Below are 7548 nucleotides of genomic sequence, written 5' to 3'. Positions count from 1 at the left end.
AGTCACTAAATATAATTCAATATGACTCGTCAGATGATGGTGGAAGCAATTTGTGTGTGTGTGTGTGTGTGTGTGTTACGGGATCTATATTAAGCAATGTTTTAGTCAAACCGCTGTGTCATGGATCTGAGATCCTCCATGTTGACCTAGATGAACCAGTCCTCTAGTGTTCGGGACAGAGCACTTTGGGTAATGACCATAAACCGGCCCTAAATTCTGATCCAGGCTGACACCTCCTGCAACTCAAGCCCACATTTAAACATAACCCTCACATCACGTTTATCTGTACTTAAAACCAACCCAAAGCAGCACCTGTAGATGCTGTTTCCCATACTGGAGACTCGCAAGGCCTCAGTGAATTATTCAGGGCTTCTCTTATCAATAAGAGATGCCGAAGGGCCACATCTGTGCATTTGAGGCTTCAGGAGGATCTATTTCTGCCCGCCGTGTAACCTGACGCCTGTTCATAGTGACACAGCAGTGAAACTTTCCACCACACCATCACCAGGGAAGCTTGTCTAACGTCGGCCGTGATATAATCTAATCTGTCCTGGTGTCAGAAGTGCACTAAATGTGTTCTATAGGGTTGCTCAAGAGGTCACGCAAATGGAGTGACTAAAAAAGTAATAATGCTCTGCTATGACGGCGGAGGGTTTTATTTTATTTGTTCTACATTAGTCCTCAGTATTGTGTGACAAACAGGGATTTCTGAGATGATAATTTTTTGTAATCTTTGAATTCACGTTGGCTTCTTACATTTTTGAAATACATTTATGTTTGAAAAATATTCATATAATTGTTGATATTTACTAATTATATTTTTTAAATACATATGTTATATTAATATTTAGGGCTGTCAAATGGATTAATCGCGATTAATTGCATCTAACATAAAAGTTTTGTGTGTGTGTGTGTGTGTGTGTGCGCGCGCGCGTCACATCCACACACATACACACACAAAACTTTTATGTTAGATGCAATTAATTGCGATTAATCCATTTGATCACATACATACATATACACAAACTTTATGTTGGATGTGATTAATCATGATTAATCAATTTGACAGCACTAATACAAATATTAATAGGGAAAATCGATTAATCGCCATTAATCACATCTAACATAAAAGTTTTGTGTGTGTGTGTGGATGTGACGCGCATACAATTGTACACATATAAACCCTAACTTTTATGTTAGATGTGATTACTCACGATTAATCGATTTGCCCTATTAATATTTGTATTATATTATTAGTGCTGTAAAATCGATTAATCATAAAAGTTTGTAAATATAGCCTATGTGTGTGTGTGTGTGTGTGTGTGTGTGTGTGTGTGTGTGTGTGTGTGTGTGTGTGTGTGTGTGTGTGTGTGTGTGTGTGTGTGTGTGTGTGTGTGTGTGTGTGTGATGGGTAGGTTTAGGGGCAGGGGCAGTGTAGGGGGATAGAATATACGGTTTGTACGGTATAAAAACCATTACGCCTATGGAATGTATGCATGTATTTATGTATTCACACACATATTTACAAATTTGTATGTTAGATGCGATTAATCGATTTGACAGCTCTATATACAGTATACACTATAGCCATAAGTATTGGGACACCCCTCCAAATCACTGAGTTCAGGTGTTCAATCCCTTCATGGCCACAGGTGTATAACTCAAGCTCTAGGCCTGCAGACGCTTCTACACACATTAGTGAGAGAATGGGCCGCTCTCAGAGAACTCAAGTGTGGGACTGTGATCGGTGTGATAGTTCATTAGTGAGATTTCCTCACTACTAAATATTACACACTCAACTGTTAGTGGTGTTATAACAAAGTGGAAGCGATTGGGAACAACAGCAATGAAGTGGTAGGCCACGTAAAATTACAGAGCGGGGTCAGCGCATGCTGAGGGTCACAGAAGTCGCCAACTTTCTGCAGAGTCAAGAGCTCCAGACCTCCAGACTTCTGTGGCCTTCAGATGAGCTCAAGAACAGTGTGTAGAGCTTCAGGGAATGGGTTTCCATGGCCGAGCCGCTCATCCAAGCCTTACATCACCAAGAGCAATGCAAAGCGTGGGATGCAGTGGGGTAAAGTGCGCCGCCACTGGACTCTAGAGTGGTGGAGACGTGTTCTCTGGAGTGACCAATCACACTTCTCTGTCTGACAAGCCCATGGACGAGTCTGTTGCCAGGAGAACGGGACTTGCCTGACTGCCTTGTGCCAAGTGTAAAGTTTGGTGGAGGGGGGATTATGGAGTGGGGGTTGTTTTTCAGGGCTTGACCCCTTAGTTCCAGTGAAAGGAACTCTTAATGCTTCATCAAGACATCTCCCAACTTTGTGGGAACAGTTTGGGGACGGCCCCTTCCTGTCCCAGCATGACTGCGCTCCAGTACACAAAGCGTCGCTCCATAAAGACATGGATGAGCGAGTTTAAGAACACGATTTCCTTTTCTTTGCACATTGAAAATTTCAAGCATAAACATATTACATTGTAAACTAGTCATATAATTAAAAATGTGAAAAATATTTATATATACAGTCATGAAGGTGTTATTTTATGGTTTATGTTTTCTTGTCACATGACAACAAAATGGCTTCATGCATCTTCATTATATCAATAATATATTGATCATTCTATATTTGTACAAATTATTCCATGCTTATTATTTAAACTAACTCTATTATTCCAAAGTACTTAAGCCAGCATTTATTTTATTTCCAGGAATTATTAATATGACTATACATATATATATGCATAGGAATAATCGACAATTATGATTGTTGTTATAATCGTGCGCCCTGAATAGGTGTTTGCATGCTCGCTTTCGTCCTTGGAGAGCTCAGTCTGTCTCACTGCTCTATCTAGGCATCTCTGATTCATCCTTCCCAAATATGGAAGTCCCGGAAGCGGCTGCCGGGCTCAGTTGAGTGACAGCGGGGAGCGCGCCGGGGACGCGAGGACCAGACCTCCATAGCCGAGCCACATCTCGCTATTTCTAAAGAAAACGTGAGAGTAACTCCCGGAGACCTTGTCAGAGGTGATATCTCGGTAAGACTGACTCTGTCATATTTTCATTCCAGCTCGTTAGTGGGACGATCGGGTCGCGCTCCGAGCGCGCGGTGGGAGGTTCTCACGGAAACGTGCGTGTTTTTGTTTGGAGGCACGCGCATTCGGTGTCTGAACGCGCACAGTTTTGCGCTTTCGGTGGTGTGTGTTGGTGTCAGGAGGGCAGGGTGCGTTATCTTCTCACTAATTGCAGGATCTGTCAGTTGTCATATCAGTGCGTGCAGGCGTGTGTGTGTATGTGTGTGTGTGTGAGTGAGAGACAAAGATGACGAGACAGGCTACATTTAAAGTATTGATGCTGTCTAGTTGCCCAGTAGTTCAGTTCTTATGCTCAGAAAGGTGATGTTGCTGTCATAAATCAATACGCTGACAGACTCCACTTGTAGGCCTGTATATTAGCTAGATTCACAATTGTTGTTATTTTAGTTATACAGTATTTTATATCTGTATGCAGGGTTTCACAAAATGGAGACATTTTTTTTCCCCCTGGTGTAAATTTGTGAATTTTAAGACGCTTGACAGCCAAAAAATTGGACAACTATAGCTTTAAAACCATGTCAGTATGGCATACATGTCATTATTTAACATGAGAATCAGGTTAAATGTTGCAATGAATGATCCACAATAAACAAAAAGTTTTTAATTTATATATTGGTGAAATATCAGCATTCTTGGAAATATAATGACCAGTTGGTAACACTTTACAATAAGGTCCCATTAGGTAATGTTTCTTAATGTATTAACTAACATTAACAATGAGCAATACATTTGTACAGTAGTTATTATTCTTTGTTATTATAATAAAAATTAGGGCTGTGCGATATTGAAGAAAAATACAATACCTTGCGATATTCGATATGCGAACAATATTGCTTTAAGTGTGCAAAATCTTTTTTTTTTTAAATTATGTAAAAACTGAGAATGATACCATTTATGTGTTTCACATTCTTTCTGGGAAAAGAAAGCATCGCTACAACTTCTGAAAGTGACCAGCAGTGTTTTAGCAAAAATTTGTGTCACAAATCTGACAATATCATTTTAACGTCAATGTAAACAAACAAAAAATTGAATGCCAATATTTAAATACCAAAAACTCTTTACTTGACTTGGTAATATATAGTTACATCAACCTAAAACTTCTAGAACATCCAGGTAAACAAACACACCTGAACTAGGGGTGGACGATTATTTTTTGTTATTTTAATTTATCTTTGTTATTAAAAATAAGAACTAAAAACAGTAGCCTTCACATGAATTAAATATACACTGATTCATAATAAAGCTACAAAGGTTATTCAGCCAAGAGCACTGAGTGATTTTCTCTTTTTCTTTTGTTGTTTGACAGACAGCGGCAGGTTTACCGTATTAGCAGGTTTACTGTATTGGCAGGTTTACTGTATTGGCAGGTTTACTGTATTGGCAGGTTTACTGTATTGGCAGGTTTACTGTATTGGCAGGTTTACTGTATTGGCAGGTTTACTGTATTGGCAGGTTTTCTGTATTGGCAGGTTTACTGTATTAGCAGGTTTACTGTATTGGCAGGTTTACTGTATTGGCAGGTTTACTGTATTGGCAGGTTTTCTGTATTGGCAGGTTTACTGCATTAGCAGGTTTACTGTATTGGCAGGTTTACTGTATTGGCAGGTTTACTGTATTGGCAGGTTTACTGTATTAGCAGGTTTACTGTATTGGCAGGTTTACTGTATTGGCAGGTTTACTGTATTGGCAGGTTTTCTGTATTGGCAGGTTTACTGCATTAGCAGGTTTACTGTATTGGCAGGTTTACTGTATTGGCAGGTTTTCTGTATTGGCAGGTTTACTGCATTAGCAGGTTTACTGTATTGGCAGGTTTACCGTATTAGCAGGTTTACTGTATTGGCAGGTTTACTGTATTGGCATGTTTACAGTATTGGCAGGTTTACTGTATTAGCAGGTTTACTGTATTGGCATGTTTACAGTATTGGCAGGTTTACTGTATTAGCAGGTTTACTGTATTGGCAGGTTTACTGTATTGGCAGGTTTACTGTATTGGCAGGTTTTCTGTATTGGCAGGTTTAATGCATTAGCAGGTTTACTGTATTGGCAGGTTTACTGCATTAGCAGGTTTACTGTATTGGCAGGTTTACTGTATTGGCAGGTTTACTGTATTGGCAGGTTTACTGTATTAGCAGGTTTACTGTAATAGCAGGTTTACTGTATTGGCAGGTTTACTGTATTGGCAGGTTTACTGTATTGGCAGGTTTACTGTATTGGCAGGTTTACTGTATTAGCAGGTTTACTGTATTGGCAGGTTTACTGTATTGGCAGGTTTACTGTATTGGCAGGTTTACTGTATTGGCAGGTTTACTGTATTAGCAGGTTTACTGTATTGGCAGGTTTACTGTATTGGCAGGTTTACTGTATTAGCAGGTTTACTGTATTAGCAGGTTTACTGTAATAGCAGGTTTACTGTATTAGCAGGTTTACTGTATTGGCAGGTTTACTGTATTGGCAGGTTTACTGTATTAGCAGGTTTACTGTATTGGCAGGTTTACTGTATTGGCAGGTTTACTGTATTAGCAGGTTTACTGTAATAGCAGGTTTACTGTAATAGCAGGTTTACTGTAATAGTAGGTTTACTGTATTGGCAGGTTTACTGTATTGGCAGGTTTACTGTATTAGCAGGTTTACTGTAATAGCAGGTTTACTGTATTAGCAGGTTTACTGTAATAGCAGGTTTACTGTAATAGCAGGTTTACTGTAATAGTAGGTTTACTGTATTGGCAGGTTTACTGTATTAGCAGGTTTACTGTATTGGCAGGTTTACTGTAATAGTAGGTTTACTGTATTGGCAGGTTTACTGTATTGGCAGGTTTACTGTATTGGCAGGTTTACTGTATTAGCAGGTTTACTGTAATAGCAGGTTTACTGTATTAGCAGGTTTACTGTATTAGCAGGCTGTCACTTTAAGACCTAATGCACGCATCCTATTGACACGCATTCAGTTTCTTTACTCATCAAGACAGCCATTTTGACATAACTGTGTGTGTATTTGACAGTTTGAGTGTGTAACAAGACACGAAACAGAACTGAAGGGATCACACGCTTTCAGAGGGGCGGCTTGTGCGCACGTTTCGGTGTGTGTGTCAGTCAGCGCGAGATTGCAAGGAGTTGTTTTTCGCAAGTTATTGCGTTTAATAACTCTCTTTAATGTCAAGCAAGTCACATGAGTAACAGTCGTGTGCGCAGTCTATTCTCTGCTAAATGCGTCAACCTAAAACGTACACTTTTCACAATGTTGAAGTAGCCTATTCAAATCATTTGTGCCGTTGCGATATGCATATCGCAATATGTACATTTGCGATACTTCGATAATTTCGATATATTGTGCAGCCCTAATAAAAATGCAACTGTTCATTATTTCATGTCAGCTCAGGTCCATTAAATAATATGCAACTTTTAATAATGCATTAGAAATTAACAGCAACTAAAAGTATGCTGTAAAAGTATTGTTTTGTAAAGAAATTTTTATTAATAAATATTAATGAGTGGTGATGGCCAATATCTCAGATGAGAAGGCATTGTGCAATATATCCGTGAAGCACCAAAGAAGAGATAATATATTATTTCACAACCTTTATTATATACACCTTGGAAAAATACAGCGAATCTAAGTTGGAGTAGCTTATTGAGTGGCAGCGGAACAGTTTAAGTGTTTTATATTACGTTATATATTATGTTTCTAGTATTTTAGTTTAATGTATAACCAGGTCCATTTTTGGGGCCTTAGGGGGGGTCCCTAATGCTTATGGGAGGTTAGTCATAGTTTTAGACTCGAGCACTCTAAATATTGGCTTGTATATTTGCTAGATTACACAATTTTCTTTCAAGAATGCGTAATGTTAATTACTAGTCAAAAATGACTATAAATGTTACTACTACCAATGTTACTGGCTACTACTATTACTACTACTTTTACAAGTAGTTTTACCGTTTTTGAATCCATTCAGCTGATCTCCAGGTCTGGCGGTAGCACTTTTAGCATAGCTTAGCATAGATCATTGAATCTGATTAGACCGTTAGCATCTCACTCAAAAAATGACCAAAGAGTTTCAATATTTTTATTACGCAGCGCCTGAAAATAGTCCCCAGTTTTTATTTTCCGTCGGTCTTAGTACACGACAGAAGAGTTGAGTTTTAAATAGGAAAAATATTTAAACTCTTTGGTCATTTTTTGAGCGAGATGCTAACGGTCTACTCAGATTCAATGATCTATGCTAAGCTATGTTTGTAAACCTATTTACAAAAATAGTGGTGTGTTCCTTTAATAATGTCGTTTATGATGAGAAATCATGTAGTGTTAATGCAAAATCAGATGGACACACACACACACACACACATATTAATTAGTATATATGTGTGTATTGAAGTTGGGCCACAGATTTGATTCAATAGGCCATCAGGTTCCTGTTGAAAGGACGTCACATTGTCATTAAAGGCATATGGTTTGACATG

At 38.7% G+C, this 7548-nt stretch overlaps 1 protein-coding gene across 2 annotated transcripts in view; it reads left to right on the top strand.

Annotated features, from left to right (window-relative positions):
- The first annotated feature begins 2903 nt into the window (after window positions 1–2903).
- cap2 (cyclase associated actin cytoskeleton regulatory protein 2) overlaps window positions 2904–7548 on the top strand; it is a 67640-nt gene continuing 62995 nt past the window's right edge. For both annotated transcript variants that reach the window (XM_079829175.1, XM_079829174.1), the window contains exon 1: window positions 2904–3036. The gene's annotated coding sequence lies outside the window, so the exon portion shown is untranslated. The remainder of the gene's footprint in view (window positions 3037–7548) is intronic.

This window comes from Gobio gobio, assembly GCF_949357685.1.
Source record: "Gobio gobio genome assembly, chromosome: 11".
NCBI classification, from domain to species: domain Eukaryota; kingdom Metazoa; phylum Chordata; class Actinopteri; order Cypriniformes; family Gobionidae; genus Gobio; species Gobio gobio.
The sequence above is the reverse complement of the archived record's forward strand: the minus strand, read 5'-3'. Positions and strand labels throughout refer to the sequence as shown.